Source organism: Lissotriton helveticus, chromosome 2_1 (assembly GCF_964261635.1).
Source record: "Lissotriton helveticus chromosome 2_1, aLisHel1.1, whole genome shotgun sequence".
In the NCBI taxonomy this organism is placed as follows: domain Eukaryota; kingdom Metazoa; phylum Chordata; class Amphibia; order Caudata; family Salamandridae; genus Lissotriton; species Lissotriton helveticus.
In genome coordinates, this window is record NC_136059.1 from 257,513,804 (window position 1) to 257,531,095 (window position 17,292).

Consider the following 17,292-nt stretch of genomic DNA (forward strand, 5'->3'; position numbering starts at 1 on the left):
CCAGCTCAGATTCAGCACTGAACACGAGTCCGCCAAAAATGTATGTTTTCCAGTTGCTCTATGAAGAACAATAAGCATTTGTGTCTGTTCTCACTAGTCCCCTGTAGTGCATCACCCGTCACTGTTCATTATACTTGAAACTGCATAATTGCACATGCTTTGCGTGAACTGGTGCTCCAACCCATAGAAAGGCACAGCTTGTCAAGATTTTCATTGATACCTTTATCTAAACAGGTGATGAGATTGGACTTGTTAGGTCTCGTGGCGATTACAGCGCGAAAGCGCTGTCTCGCCAGAGACCTATAGTCACCGGCTCTGCTTCCCAGGAGACAGGAGATGGGCAAGCACAGGCTCAGGAATCGGATCGGCGCGGGCTGCGTGCAGACAGCATGCCTGAAACACACGCGCGCACACCCATCTCCTGTCTCCACTGCCAGCCTGCTGCTTACTTTCACTTTCCCTCCCCCCTCCGCCGCCGGCTCCACTGCCCATCACCGCGCACAGAAGTGCTCCTTTCACACAGCACACGGCCCCTACACCGAGGACCCTCCTCCCCACTGCAGTCAGGAGAAACGGGTTATGTAATTTGATCCGTGGTGGAGAAGCGCTCTGCGGCGTGTTGGTGCTCCCGGGATTGGGGAGGGGAGGGCTCTTCTCATTAGATATAGCTGGCACCCCCCGTGATGGGTGCGCGAACGCAGGGCAAGGTATTTATCGGGCAGTGACTCACCCGGTTCTTCGATCCTGTGGAGTCGGCTACCATGCACCAGCTTCCCCCGCCGGAGCCTGCCTCTTGTCTTCTCTTGACTCATTGTACATGGCCTCACTAAAGGCGTGTCCTCTCTCTATATCGATGCCGACTTCCGGTGGTAACAGGAAGTGCCGCGGTGCTGGGGCTGTCATGGCAGAGGTATGGCCCGCCGCCCCCCCCCATCCACCTCCCCCACCCGGGCCAGAAGGAGAAGAAGTTGCTGCGGCGGCGACTCTTTCCGCCCCAGCCCCGCGGCTCTGCCTTGCTCATGGGACGCGTCTTGCGCACCCTCACCACCCTTTCCCGGCTCAGCTCCTAGCCCCCTCCGGTCCCTCCAGCACCCACTCCTCCCGGACCTCCATCCCCCCGGCTCACCCCGGAGCCAGGTTCCCCGCGCATCCTTGACCCCCCTCGGACCCCGGGGCTGTCCGGCCTGAAGAACCATGGAAACATTCTGGTACTTGTCATTTCACGGTTAGCATTTATGCGCTCAGATATGTTTGGTACAGCCCCTTGTGAGTAATCTGCTTGCCGCAGGTACAGTCAGGGCCTCTCATGTTTCGGGGGTTGATAATTGTGTGCTGTGTGTGGGATGAGGTGACGCTCGTACATCGCTTGGCTTGGCACAGAAAGTTTGCAACGCATGCGTCAGCATCTCCTGCCCCTACCTATATCGCGAGCCTGAGTTCAGAAAGTCTTTCATGTGACACATCATTAGTACGTTTGTCATGACGTATTTTTGAGCAGAGAAGCAGGGGCAGTCGCAGAGCCGGTCTATCATTGAAGCAGCAGACTTCATATAGCGCAATTTCAGACGCTTTCCAAAATCACGCACAGCCAGAGTAGAGGGAGGGAGCGCAGGAGAGCCCGGGATCGTCAAAATGGGGAGAAATGGACAATTAATGTATAAAAATCAAGGCTCGGGCACTGCTGAAAAATACCAAACATCAGAACCTTGTCTCCAAGTGCTCCCTCCATCTACAGATAAAGGCGCAGAGCCTGCTGGGGAATGGGCTGAAGGTGTAAGCCCAAGATCACACAGTTCAGCAAGTAAATTGTGAGGGGCCACAGCCCTGCCAAGTTCCCAGCGCCAAGTGTGATTAGCTGCTCCCAGGCCTGCTTATCCTTTTGTTCTGGGACTTGTAGTCTCAACTATATGTCCTACAAGGCTAAATGTCCCATGTGGTCTCACGGCTAGACTGCCGACTTTATCGCTTGGAAACCAAAGTTCGAGCCTCGGGTCGATGTGATTCTGGACAAATCACCTAATCTCCCTGTGCCTACCAAAAAACAAACTTTGAGAATTAATCACGCAGAACTTCCTGAGAGAGCCCGATGATTTATTGGAAGGGAGTGGGAGGGATTGCAGAGAGAGTGGGGTGGAGGAGCTGGGAAAAGACACGAGAGGGAAAACAAAACAAGCCTCGATCTCTTGACTTGGCCCCATAAAGATAAGAACCATGGGAACACGTGCATAATGAACGCCTTGCTGCAGTGCATGAGCAACACCGACCTTTTCGCGGAGTACCTGGCGCTGGAACAGTACCGGGGGCCGAGGGGGCTGGAGAGCTCTGAAGTGCGCTTGGAGAGCCTGGATGGGCTCGATGGCTCCGAGTCTCTGGACCAGTACCGGGGCAGCACCAGGGGGCGAGGCCGAGGTCACCGAGCAGCTGGCCAGCCTCCTGCAGAGCCTCTGGACCCTGGAATACACCCCGCAGCACAAAAGCGAGTTCAAGGTGAGGAGGAGAGGGGACCGAGGGGGCGGGAGAGGAACTAGCCATGTGCGTGGCTCACTCTGTCAACATATCCTCTCCTACACTGTAGATGTCACTTTTGTTTAATATTCTTGTTTCTGAGTGGATTCTGCAGGGGTGGGGGGTCGCCCACTTTTAAAGGGCTCAACTCTGCTCTACCACACTGCTTTCAAGGACAGCATACTCTTGCACACACTCTCACTGCTCACCAATTCAAAGTTTGCTAAACATTTAATGCAACGCATTATCATACACAATGCCAATAACTCAAACTTTAATGCTGTGAGACCTATTGCATTGTAAATGCTTGTTTTTATTTTTAGCAGAAGACAGCGGTTGTTGCTACTTCCATAGGTTCTGGAGTCCTAGGAAGAGCCAGGTGCTGGAATCTCTGTGATGTTCAGTGGTGTACAACATGTATGGTGAGTGGGTGTATAAAGTAATCTTTACTAAATTTAAATCTAAAAAGAATGGAGTTGTGAATCCTGATTTCTTGTTCTATATTTTTTAAGTATCAAAGTAGCGACTACTTCAGAATAAGAAAATTAGCAAACCTTTAAAGATACATTAGTATTTTAAAATGTAGTAAATTATGTAGCCCTCTTGAAACAAAATGAATTCCAACACTCAAAAAAATAATGTCCTGTAAAATTTACAGGCTATATATATACCTTGCACTTAGGGTTGAAGAGTTTCTTCAAAGTGATCTCCTTGATAGCATTTTGTCGATCCTGTGGTAAAGAATGTAGTAACACACACACACAGAGCTGGTGGTTGTGGTGACCTTTGCCAGAGGGCAGTAGATTAAGATATCATTCTAAAAAGAAGCTTTGGCAGAGCCAGTAGGTCTGGTGTTGGCTGCCACTGTTTTGCCTTTGTCGACTCTTATTTTATTTTTTGTTTTGTTGTGGTTTTTATAAAACATTTTTTATGGGGCGGGGGCTGCTGGCCTCTCACCAATACAAAAAAGTCTCTCAAAACAAATTTGTTTTGATTTCATAAAGCACAAATTACCAAAGTTGTCTTTGTCACTGAACAGAACTACTCTGTATGTAGATGTGCTCCTTGTTAAAGAGCAGAATGCAGTCAGTCTTGGTGATGTAAGCTAATGGCTGACGTGGGGTGCTCAAAGACTTTATAAGTGAGTGTGTGGCTAACACTGGACCTAAAAATAAAAGGAAGAAATATGGAAGAAAGAAGAGGTTGAGCAATACGTATTAGAAGGGCTGATAATAGTTGGATTTGTTTGGTAGCAGGACAAAAAGGAAGACTAGCCCCAAGCCCATCCCTCAATAACAGTTATTACTATTACCCAATTTTTTAATGCTAAATTCATGTACTGCACAAGGATGAAATGTTGAGCATACCCTGTTAGGCAATGAACTTTAACCTACAGGGCATACACAGATGTCAGTGGCATCAGTGATATTTTGGGTGTGTTAGTCCCATTTTAGGGGGTAAATGTATAATCCCAGTTATCCTGTGGGGAGATACCCCTTTATATTTAAATGCAGCCAGGTATGTCCACGAGGAGATAATAGTGAATTTATAATGAGGGTCTTAATTTTCTTGCTAGCTACCTAGCCACGTTCACTGCATGCACAGTGTTTTTTTTACCTACTCTATATATAGATTTTCGCTCAAGGTAAGTGACACTTTTGCCGCCCCGCCTGACCCAGTGTGGGCACTCTGGTATGGCCTTATTTTAGCAAAACATAGTAGAGAGAGCTGTGTTAAAAGTCGGGATAGAACCCCTGAATCCAGCTTGACTGTAGTGTTTACCGGTGGCCAGGCGTATCCACTCTCTCTAGGGATTGGTCTGAGAGAAAGGACCACTTAAATAGGTACTACCCAGATATACTCTTCGGTTTTATTTTCATTTGGTATTAGGGTTTTGACTGAAAACGCTAAATGCAAAGGGACAGAACCGTGAGGCCACAAACTGATTGTTTAGGGTCCAGGTCACTGGAATGAGAACATTCTCGCACGTTTTAGGCTGGAAGAGAATCACTTTAATCTTTGGACGTTCGCCTAATCTGAGGGGGTGCTTACAGTCTTTGTCAGGGATAAAATTGTAGTATGATGCAGGAGCGAGAGTAATAGCTTTAACACACAACATGACAGCACATCAGTTTGAGGGGACCCCAGATGACCTTAGGGATTGATGTAGAAAACTCTACACTCACCTGATAAGATAAATTGCCTGATCTAAGATCGCCAAGCATTCCTGTCGGAGGTGGGAATTAGTCCTTGTTGCCTGGGGCTAAATCACAAATCTTTTTTCTGTGAGAATTCCTATTCCAGGCTTAGGTGTTTGATTTACCCATGAATTTACACGAGTGAGGCCTGCTTACTCACATGAAAAACTGTATGATTATGTCCCCAAATTTAATTAGAAATTCACACCTATTCACATACAGAAAAGGTTCTGTCATTTAGACCCTTTGACAATACATGTTGTTTAGTATTTGTTTTGTTTTTCTGAAAGTGTGCATACGAGCAACCATTGTTTTTATCTTCTCCAATGCTATAATAATAATGTTCAGTTCTTAATCTAGTCCCATAGGCTTGGCCATATCATTGTATGACACTCCAATGGTTTACCTGTAGAGCTCACCGGGGGTTCCAATATTGTTGCTCTGCGGCCTTTATTTTTGGATGTGCCACATATTCAGTTTCTAAAACCCAAGGTGGATCTTTGTTCAACACCCTCATGCCCCAGGAGCCAGCAAGAGGATGATGATCAGAATACCGAGGCCCAGTTACTTATGTCATAGGTGTTCATTAAAAAGTCATCAGGAATTGCAATTGCTTTTTGGTTCTTGCAAGTTTGAAGGTAAGGTACCCGCACACATGTAGGTTTTGTTTTCATCCACTCCCCTTGCTTTCATTAGAGGATTCAAGCTGTGGAAACACTCTTACTGGCCTGTTTTCAGAGTCAAACGCAATCTGATGGCACCTTCTTTGATGTCACCTCTGTGATGTGACGGGGCAAATAGTACATCAAATATTTTCTATTACATCTAAGATATTGGTACACTCCTTGAGCCTTTAAACCCAGTTGCTGTATAAATGCATTTGTTAAAATATATATATTGGCGAATTTGAACCTTTAGTGTATTTCTAGATTCAAAGATTATTTTATTTATTTACAGTATTCAATTTTCTCTGTGCTTCTTTCTTTCATTACCCTGGATCCTTGTTGTTATCTCGTTTCTGTGTTTTTAGTGTCACTGCTTCTCGATTGGTCTCCACTTGTGTGCCTGTACTTTAATCCCCATGGCTTTTTCTGAACTTCTGTGCTACTGTCTTGCCTTCTAGCATTTCTATTCTCATCCATCTCGGGAAGAGTTTTGCTGGACGTTGTGGTTGGTCTGCTCCACGTTGTTTTTGGCATCGACCCTGTGCCAGTTATTCATGCTCTACTTTTAAAACTTTCTTCTCCTTGGCTTTTGACTTAAGCACGACTGCCGACGTTCATTGGGAGTGATGACACCCAGGAATCTAATCATGGGGTAACCCGAGATTTTTAGGTCCAAGCCTACCAGACAGCGCAGCTGTTTGTTTAGCTAAAGACATCTTGGGGACATTCAGAAAGCGTCATTGGAAATGCATTCCGCCCTTTGCTTATCATTGGCTTTGTAGTTTGTAACTCACATTTTCTGGCTTTATTAATTTCAGGCTGTCCAGCTCGAGTTCGTCCCTCCCAAGGAGCAAAGCCTTACACACCAGCTGGCCTTGTATTCTTCCATGAGTGCTCCTTTCTGTAAACATGCCTGTGACTCTTGTTCCTATCTTGTTCACATTTCCTGTGAATTGAACCACAGAAGTCATATGCCAGGCTCTGTCTTCCTAGGGAGCTTGGTGTGTACTTTTCTTTCTGTGATATCAAAGTGAGAGGATTTATGTGACAATCTTGCTTGATACTAGGGGGAGGAAAAGCTTTTTGTTCATCACACAACAACATTTAAATTAACTGTGCAAGTATTTCAGAATGTATCAATCAGAATTAGCAATACAAATGAAGTACATTTTTTGTTAATTCTGAAGTGTGTTGGAAACAAATACTTTAATAGGATGAAAATAATAATTATACTAGGTGATGCCATTTCCACACATTATCGTTTTGTGCACTGTGTAGTTTTATTAGAAAATCTGTATTTCTGTGCAAATGTAATGGCCATTTCAATTGGAAACGTGTTGGCAGTAAAGGCAGTGTGCTACCACACCATGCATACCCCACTCTACGCTAATCCATTCTACTCTGCACTACTCCACGCCACTGTACTCTACTCTGCACCACCCCATGCCATTGCAATATGCGCCATTGCATTCTACTCCACTTTACTCTAAGCGTCTCCACTCTACTCTGTACCTCTCTATTCTATGCCAATGCACTCTACGCCACTCTACAATAAACCACGGCACTCTTCTCCACTGCACTCTACACCATTCCGTGTAGGCCACTCCAATATACTCTGGACAACTCCACTCTGCAACTCTGCACTCTATGCCAATACATGCTATGCCTATTTACTTTACTCTGAAACACTCAATTCTATGTCCCTGCACTCTATGGCAATATACTGTATGCAACTCTAATCTACTCTGCACCACTGCACTAAATCCCACTGCACTCTACACCACTTTCCTCTATGCAATTGCACTCTGCGCCACTCTACTGTACGCCATTGCACTCTACACTGCACCACTCCACTCTACTTTGAAACCATTTACCACTGCACTCTACACCACTCTGCTCCCTTCTGTTCCACTCCACTCTATGCCATTGCATTCTACGGCCCTTTACTTTAAACCACTGCACTTTATGCCATTGCACTCTACAAAACTGCACTCTACATCACTGCACTCTACATCACTTCACTCTACGTCACTGCACTCCACGTCACAGCAATCTATGTCACGGCACTCTACATCACTGAACTCTACATCACTGCACTCCATGCCACGGCACTCTACACTGTACTCTACGCCACTGCACTCTATGCCACTCTACACCATTGCACTCTATGACACTTTACTCTGCAACACTGCACTCTCTGCCACCAAACTCTGCATCACTCTACTCTGCAGTACTGCACTCAATGTCAATACACTCTACATCACTCTACTCATCATCACTGCACTCTATGCCACTGTACTGTGCATCACTCCACTCTACTCCACTGCACTCTACTCCACTCTGTCATCACTCTGCACTGCCACTCTGCTCTGCAACACTCCACTCAGTACCATTGCACTCTACTATGCATCACTCTTTAATGTCACCGCATTCTGCGACTCTGCATTGTACGCCGCTGTATTATATGCCAGGGCACTCTACAACATTACACTTTGCAACGCTCTACTCCAGTGCACTCTACACCAGCCCACTCTACTTTACACCACTGCAACCTACTCCATGCTACTGCACTCTACGCCACTGCACTCTACTCTGCCTCACTGTACTCTACATCACTGTACTCAGTGCCACTGCACTCTACTCAACACCACTCTATGCCACTCTAGTCTAAAACATCCCACTGTATGCCACAGAACTCTACACAACTCTACTCTGTACTACTGCATTCTATGCCAGTGCACTATGTGCCACTACACTCTATGCTACTCTACACTGTATCACTCCACTCTATGCCACTGCAGTCTAGGGCATTACATTCTACTCTCCACCACTCTATGCCATGGCACCACTGCACTATATGCCACTGTACTCAAGGCCACTCTTTTCTGTGCCACTCCAATCTGCACCAATGCACTCTACACCATTGCATTATACTATGCAACACTCTAATCTACTCCACTGCATTCTACAACATTGCACTGTACACCGCTGAATCCTATGGCGCTGCACTCTACACCACTATACTCTGCAACACTCTACACTAATCGACTCTACACCAGTCCACTCTACGTCACTCCACTGTACGCAACTCCACTCTATGCCACTCCAATATACAATGCTCTCTGCCACTCCACTCTACAACACTCCACTCTTCCCCATTCCACACTACAACCCTCCATGCCACTCTCCTCTACACCACTAACTTTTAGTCATGCTGAACAGCAGCCACACTGTTGTACAAAATGGCTAAAGCACATTGACAAAGCCAATAGCTCTTGCATAGGCGAGACCTATTGGCTTTGCCAGTGTTTGTTCTCCACTTGCCATCACAAGTCCTACTGCTATCGTATTTTGCAACCAGAACTATTTTTTTCCGTAATCCCCTCTCCGTGCCCCTAATCTACATTTCATGCTTTTTGTACATGGGTTGATGTGTCTTAAGGAACAATGTACTTGCAGTCCTGTTGTAAATGAAGGATGTGTAAATTCTCTTTTCAGCAAAGCAAAACTTCAACATCTAATACTCCAAGATGCCTAGACCTGCTTTCTGGCCCCTTTATGCCCCTTGAGTAGCCATTAAGCCGTTTTAATATCTGTCTAGTCACTTCCCTTGCTTAGGCCTTACAATTGCATAATTGTTTGCCATTCTTTTATATAATAGCCACGATGCCTTATTTAAGGGCTTCTAGTTTTAACAGATAAAATAGAACAGTGGCACTAAGAAGTGAATTGATTTACCTGGGATCACACAATTTGGTCAAGCGAGGAACCCATGGCAGGAGTTCATATCTCCTGGATTGGCTAGTGGCAATTCAACTGTTAGATCTCATTTCCTCCCTTGCTTACATTTTGATTTGCAGAACTGTTTCAATTTGCGGTGTGTATTTCCCTAAGGAGCCGGTGTGGTCTATTCCATCCTTCTGTATGAGCTTGCACTTCTTCTGCAGTCGGCTGCTGGATGACCTCTCGCTTTGAGGCTTGTGATTTGATAAAAAAGCATAATTACAAAAATACCTCACAGCTGAGCTGACGATTCGTCCTTGTGTATATTTTGAGCTGTCAACATCAGCTTAGAGTCTTGGCACTGTGCAGGATTCCTTTGATGCCATTAGGCTTCACATCTCAGCTCTGACTCGCTCCTGCTACCAACACCTTTGCAACAGATGAAGGGTCTGGCCTTTATTTCCTGCCTTCCTGCTGCCAAAACACGCACTCACACCTTGGACGCCTGAAAATCACTCTGCGGATTGGCCACTCAACACATTCGGTCTCCTCACCTAACAATTCAAACCCTGATGCCAGAATCTCTTTGTTATTTTAGAAACTTACGTCACTTACAGAAACATTGTAGACTTTTTTATTCTCCCACACTGATATGTAGTTTACCTCATAAAATAGATCCTTTGGTACTGATCTAACGTAGGTGTTATGACATTATGGTCGGTTCAGTCGGTTAAGTTAATGTGTAAGATCCACCAGTGTTATCGGAGTGGCCTTCGTTCCATCACCCTTCTTCTTGGTATCATGTCTCTTCTTCAATAGATCTTTTTAAATCACTCCCCTTCCTATTACGTCTTCATACTGAATGCATGCTCGAGCCCTTTGGAATGATCATCAGTCCAGAGTTGATGCAACATCAGAATTTCTTCTCCATACCCCTTTTTCTAACCATGATTTACAAAATAAAGTTTCATGGTGGAGCACCTTACATCCCTGTGTAAGTGTTATGCGGTTACAGTACTATTTTATGTCCACTGTACTGGCTATGGAGTCGGTCCATCATCATTGTTTGGAACAGTATGGTGACATGGCCAGCATGTCAAGAGGGTACTTTTTTTTTTTAAACATACTTTTATTAGAGTGTTGTAATACAGTACAGCGCTGGGTGTGTAGAATCCCACATAATTGCGTCATAATGATACGAGTCACATTCCACATAATAGCAATGACAATATGTTATGCCAATAATTACAGCAATGTCCCATCTTATCATGTACACACCTTTACATGTACCCAGTATCATTCCCACTTTCGTTTTATCTTTAAGAATAAACATCTCCTCTTATACATATCCAGTGTTACACAGCCCTGACAGGTTACAATATATGATAAGGGACCATACCTGGTCTATACTGTATCTCCATGTGACAGAGCGTAAAAAGTTGAAAGAACAAAACATATCAACTTCCCCACCCACTCCCTCCCCCATAGGCTCAGCAATGAGAAACTGTCCACCCGTATACATAGTTCAGATCAGCTTATTGTCTGATTGTTATATCCATACATTTGTACGCTGGCCTCTAACAGTCTCCCCTTTCGTACCGCAGAGCCCCAGCACCTCTTCCGCTCCGAAAATCCTTTTCTCGAACATGACACACTTTAAGGACAATACTCTAGTATGTCCACAGCGCCAAGCTCTTTTATCAACACATTCCATTCCATGGATATTGGTGTCTTGTGCAGTCCACGCTGTTCCTCCCTTTTCAATTCCGCCCCTTCAGCTCTGCCCCACTTCAGTAGTTCTTCATACCAATCTTTCAATGCCGGTGGCATTGCAGCTTTCCATTTCATTGTGATATTACGTTTGGCTAAAATGAGCGCCGGGTTATTGAATTTAGTGACTGCACTACCTTTCTTCCCCTTGGTTCCAGTCCAAGCAAACAGTATTCCATGCTGTCGTTATTCCTTACTGGAGCTATATTTGTTAAAATCTCACAAACCGACTCCCAGTAGTGATGTAGGCGTGGGCAGTTCCACCGCATGTGTGTCAAATTTGCCGGCTGCCGCTGGCAACGCGGGCACACATCCGATGCATCTGGGTACATGACCTTTAACTTGCACGGTGTCAGATAGGCTTGATGTAAGAGCATGAGTTGTATGAATTTAAATTTTGGGTTTCTTGATACCTTCCTGGGATATTCCACTACACCCCCCATTCTTTGTCACTGAGCGACCGTCCCACGTCCACTTCCCATTCGTCACGAAGCCTCTGGAGAGACCCCGCTGCCACCATACGGACACCTCTGTATAGCCACCTCCTAAGGTGCCGGCCATTACCCATCAGATGTTGCAGGGTGATCAGTGTGTGAGTGGCTGGTCCCCCCCCAGGAGCTCATGTAGTACGGATGTAGTGGGATAGACTTGCGTGCAATAGGAACAGTGTGTCAGGTGCTCCGTGATCTCTAACAAACACATCATGTGACATCAGGTTACCCTCCCTAAAGAGATCACCCACTGTGGTTATACGCACATCTTCCCATGCCCGTATCCCCCGCTTAGTGATCCTGCCCACTTGGGTGGGGATTCCCAGCAGGGGTATAGTGGGGGCTTATGGGGTCGCCGCCCTAGTGTATTTAAGGGAATGCCTCCAATATAGTAATGCAATTTTCAGAAGGTGTGGCGCCGTCGCTGGAATTTTGCTATTAGGCAACAGAAGCATATGTATTTCTCCTCTGTGCTATTCTACTTGCGTCATGTCTATTTCCTGGAAATTCCGTCCTGCCAGCCAGTATGCCAACCAATGCAATTGACTCACATAGGAGTAGGCCTTCAGATCAGGGACCCCCATACCTCCTTGTTTAGTATCTAGATACAGTTTTGTAAGCCTTATATGCCGCCTGCCCTTACCCCAGATCAGCTCAATCAGTAGGGAGGAGAGAAATCTGAACGTCTTGGATGGGACCATTATGGGTAAATTAGTGAAAAAATATAATAGTCTAGGGAGTACCACCATTTTGCCAGCCACCGATATGAGCAAGGTGACCCAGAATTTTATTTGGGACCTGAGTGATGTGATGGCACAATCCAGGTTGCGCTCCAGAAGATCCGCTGTATCTCTATTGAGGTTGATTCCTAACTACCTGAAGTTGCTGGGCGCGATCTGAAACGACCAGTCCCCAAATGTCAATGTCCCAGTGCGTTCCGCCTCCGTAAAATAATAAACATAGGATTTATTTTCGTTGATAGCCAGCCCAGACAGTGTTTGCAGCAAAGATCGAAGGTACAGGCTCATAATCATTATCCAAGTCCCTAAATTACAGTATTAATCATCCGCATATGCCGATACTGTGTGTGTGGTGGGACCCAAAGTTATTCCCTTGTGACCCGTATTACCGCGTAGCTTCAGTAGCAGTGGTTCTAATGCCAAAATAAACAGCAGAGGCGACAGTGAGCATCCCTGCCTAGTACCCCTCTCTGCCACATATTGCCTCGAGATATCGCCCGAGCCGTGGGTCTGTATACAACAACCTCACCCATTTTACATATTCTTCAGATATCCCATATTTAGTCAGAGCATAAAACATATACTCCCATTTCAGAGAATCAAAGGCCTGTCTTAGATCTAACGAGATACAACCTATTGCGCCGGTTTGCCGTAGAGTATGGGCCATTACTTGATGCAGCCTCCTGATATTGAGAGCAGTGTTCCTGCCTGGGACAAACCTGCATTGGTCATTGTGTATCAACTGCAGTATGTACTGACTGAGCCGAACTGCCAGTATTTTGCTCAGTATTTTATAATCTACGTTTAGTAGCGAAAGGGACCTATACCTCTCCATGTCGATACCATCCCTTTCTGGTTTTAACAGTGCAATCACTGTGGCCTGTAGCGTGGTATTTGGAAGGGTGCCTACCTTCAAGGACGAGTGATATAGTCAAAGTCAAATTTATTATGATTTGGCTCTCGATGAGGGCCACATAAAAAATACACACATAATAATACAACATAGTACATGAAAACATCATACGACAGAAAAAACAGCCACAAAGTTATCTGCAAGTAAGCAAATTATCGACATCTCCCGGAAATTCATTAATAAATATCTAAAAACTCTTTAAAATAATTAAAAATTCTGGAACAGAACATTTCGTTAGGGGGGCAATAAAGTGCATGGAAGAACATTTTTACATTCACAATTCCCAATTGTAAACAAATTGGTTTTATCCATTTTTGGCGCATGGGACACAATACCGGGCAAATAAGCAATACATGATTAAAATCCTGCACAACATTATTACAGAAGTTGCATAGGGGAGAAACCCCGTACCATTTTGCTAAAAGGGAATTCAGTGGAAGCAAATTATGACGTAAAAGGTACCAAAATCTACGGACGCCATGAGGAATATTCCAAATTAAATATTGTTGGGCTACTTTGGGAGTATATGTCATAACCAGGACTTCCCTTTCTTTTTTCTTAGGTTGGGCGAGTATATCCGACTTAATGCAAAGTTCCCAGGACATTCTTTTTAACTTCAACTTTAACTCTAATGGAGAAAGTAAAAATAATGTGCTTTCATCCAGTTCAAGCAGCGATGTCGCTTTTCTAAAGTTTTTTACCAGCTGCGAGAACTCATTAAAGTTGCCCAATAGTTCTTTTTTTATAATTTCTCGTAAGGTGCCCGGTTTACCTCTAGCCAAACAGGCTACCCATCTTACAAGGGCTACCAACCCCTGTGCCCAACAACTTCGAAGTCCGAATTCCAGCCTGCATGATGATGTAGAGCAGGCTGTATTAAGTGATAGTATTTTTCTTAGTACCTTTCCTTCCATTTTTTGCATGAAACCCCATTGTTTCAGCTCCACTAATTCCGTTCCATAAAGGAGGGTTGCAGGAATTTTAGTTTGAAATACATCCAAGCATAGGGAGAAATGTCTCTTCCCAGTAGCTTTATACAATGAACATAATCCCATACCATGGGTCATCGCTTTTCTGGAATTATGTTCGATGTGAGGCTTCTCACTAAGATTAGCAGATATTATTTTGCCTAAAAACATGTAGGTTTTAACCACCTCAAGTTTTTCTCCGCTAAGTATCCAATTATAGCTACTAGACCTGCTTTTCTTCTTTCCAAAGATGCACATAACTTTACTTTTAGAGCTATTAATTTTCATATAATGTGCATCTGCATATTGGTTCAATGCATGAAGACGATTAGAAAGACCTTTCGGGGTCAGATCTAAAACAAGTATATCGTCTGCATACATTAGAATCGATATAGCTGTCCCTCCAATTTTCGGGGCTAATCCCTCACACACTGCAACTGTAGTAGGTAAGTCGGCCGTATACAAGGAAAACAATATGGGTGCCAATATACACCCTTGCTTTAAGCCATTCAGGGAGGGGATAGAATGAGAAAGACCCCTCTCACCTCCTTGTAGCACCTTACACCATGTGCACGAATGTAAAGACTTAACTAAGTCTAATAGGTATCCCGGCATACCCATAGCCGCCAACTTTCTCCACAGCGTTGGACGATCCACCTTGTCAAACGCTGTGGAGAAATCTATAAATGCTACGTATACGCCACCTCCTCGTACACGAGCATATTTATCCATAATTACCTGTAGCAATGTTAGATTATCTAAAGTTCCATGCTCTTTTCGAAATCCTGTCTGTTCCATAGGTAAAATATTATATAAATTTATCCATTTCATTATTTGCAATAACAAAAGTTTAGCAAAAATTTTCCCTATTGAGTCTAATAGAGCTATTAGACGGTAATTAGAGGGGTTGTCCCGATCACCTTTTTTAAAAATTGGGATTAGGATACTTCCCCTCCAAGAGTCGGGGACTGTTCGTAATTTAAAACACGCCAGAAATACTGGAAGAAGAATCCTGCTCCAAGTCGTAACATCTTGTTTAACTATAGACATGGGCAATTCATCGGGCCCCATAGCCCCGGAAGAGCGCATGCTCTTTATTACGGTAGCTATGGATTGCTCAGTGGGGAGTTCCATTATAAAATCACTATTTAGCCCTGGCACCCAAGGGTCCACCCCTGCACCATTAGGCGCATATAGGGTGGACACAAATTCGGTCCAGACATCTTCCGTAATAACTATAGGAGTGGGCGTTATTACAGAACCACATCCTTGCCTTATTATGGACCAAAAATCTCTAGAGTTTTTACAAATTGAGGCCTCTCTTAACTTGATCCATAAAATATCTTCTTTTTCTTTTTTTATTTTGTATCTCAATCTTACCCTCCTTCTTTTTAATAAAGCTAACTGAGACTCAATTTCCCCCGATCTATTGAGGTATTGCTTTCTAACGAGTTTATTTATTTCGTTATTTAACCTTAATAGAGGACTAGGGGAAAAATGCTTCTTTTTTGGTTTTCCTATAGTCCTAGCCATTGAGGTGACTTTTTTAATAAGATTTTCAAGAAATAGGAATTCCCTACCTTGACAGTAGTCCAACTCCAATAATAATTGGCTAAGGATATTTTGTACGTCCTTACTATTAATATTTCCCCAATAACATCTGTCTGTATTGCACTTGATCGAGAAACCTCTATTCTTTAAAGACCAGAGGCTCGTTGCTGGGGGTGTTAATGAGACAGTTATAGTAATTATTTTATGATCACTGAGAGGGGAGTGAGAGATCACCAAATCTTTAAGAAAGGAGAACATATCAAAATCCGTTATTACATAATCCAAAATAGATTCTCCCCTAAAAGATACATGTGTATAATTTGCAGGAGTATCTGAAGGCATCCTGCCATTTATAATAATTCCCTCCAGGGCGCTGAGTTCCCCGAGGAGAATCTTGCCTCTTTTATTAGTTTTGATTTGGGCAGGCAGGACTGCTTGAGGTATATTATATGCTTCTTCCTTATCTTTATTTCTAAACATGACCAAAGAAGTGTTAGACACTTTACAATTCAAGTCCCCCACCAACAATAAGTATGGGGGGTGATCCACCTCTATTAGTTGTTTGACATGGGAAAACATACTTTTTAAAACTATCGTGAAAGTATCTTCTGGAGGAATATAGGCATTTAGTATTATAAGTGAGGACCGTTGACTAACGGAGTCCATATTGGAAATAGTTATGGATTGGAATAGATTACTCTCGTCCTTATAGTGGGAAAATTGCCATTGTAATGCGTTTGATAACAAACAGGCAATTCCACCCTTAGCATGGCCTTTTTTTGATGGAGTTGCAGGAGCCTCTAGGACGAAGTAATCTTTCCCTCCATATGGGAGAGTTTTACACCATGTTTCCTGGATACATATCACATCTGCATTCAAAGAGAAGAGGAAATCAAATTTCTCGGGGCAATTCGACAAACCAGCGGCATTCCAAGAGACAATTTTTAAACAAGTGTTAAAGATGCGAAAATGGTCGTGGGTTTCTCGAGGTTGTATTTGAGAGAACTCCTGGTAACCAGTTCCACATCAAATTGTCTTCATTTAGAGGAACGTCTGTGTTAACAGGTAATGGAAGCACCTGTGAAACCATTCGTTTTCCTCTGGAGACCCAAATTTTTAGGTCTTTATTACACATAGAAAAATCTTCCTGATCAGAGGTCCACTTTGTGTTTCTTTCACTAGATGAAAGACACAAATTATTATTAACAAAGGGTAGCACATCAATTCCTCTGCATTGAAAGGCTTCCGCTTGATGAAGAACTAAATTGGCTAATATTTTAGAGTAAAACTTTACCCTTGTTCGTTGCCCATTTATAGATTTTATTGGGAGAACTAAATCAATGTCATTTGTTAAAACTAACTTTAAACTTTCTATCTCCTTAAAGCAGTTAAGTAACCAGGATCTATTCATTTTTAGATCTGTATCAAATAATGGGAGAAAATCCAATGACAAAGTATCCACATTTAAAGTAGGGCTTTTTGCTGGACGAGGCATTGGATTCCTAACTACCTCCGTCTGTGGCCGAAATATGGGTGCAGACGGATTAAATACTCTTGTTACTATCGGCGTATGTATAGTATCTTCGGGACTTATCGATAGAGGAACAGAGACATTTACTAATGGACATGGGACTGCCCCCTTCATAGATGCTTCAACCGGGGTACTCCCACATTCAACGTTTGTGTTACCTCCAACTTCCGTCATACCGGGGATATCTAAAGGTGGATTTTGACCACTTTCTATAGGAGCAGGCATTTCAGAGGTTAC

At 43.9% G+C, this 17,292-nt stretch overlaps 1 long non-coding RNA gene across 1 annotated transcript in view; it reads left to right on the forward strand.

The window, feature by feature from the left end:
- The first annotated feature begins 966 nt into the window (after positions 1–966).
- LOC144819306 (uncharacterized) overlaps positions 967–17,292 on the forward strand; it is a 49,273-nt gene continuing 32,947 nt past the window's right edge. The window contains exons 1-2 of the long non-coding RNA XR_013607281.1: positions 967–2,487; positions 2,829–2,927. This is a non-coding gene — a long non-coding RNA (uncharacterized LOC144819306). The remainder of the gene's footprint in view (positions 2,488–2,828; positions 2,928–17,292) is intronic.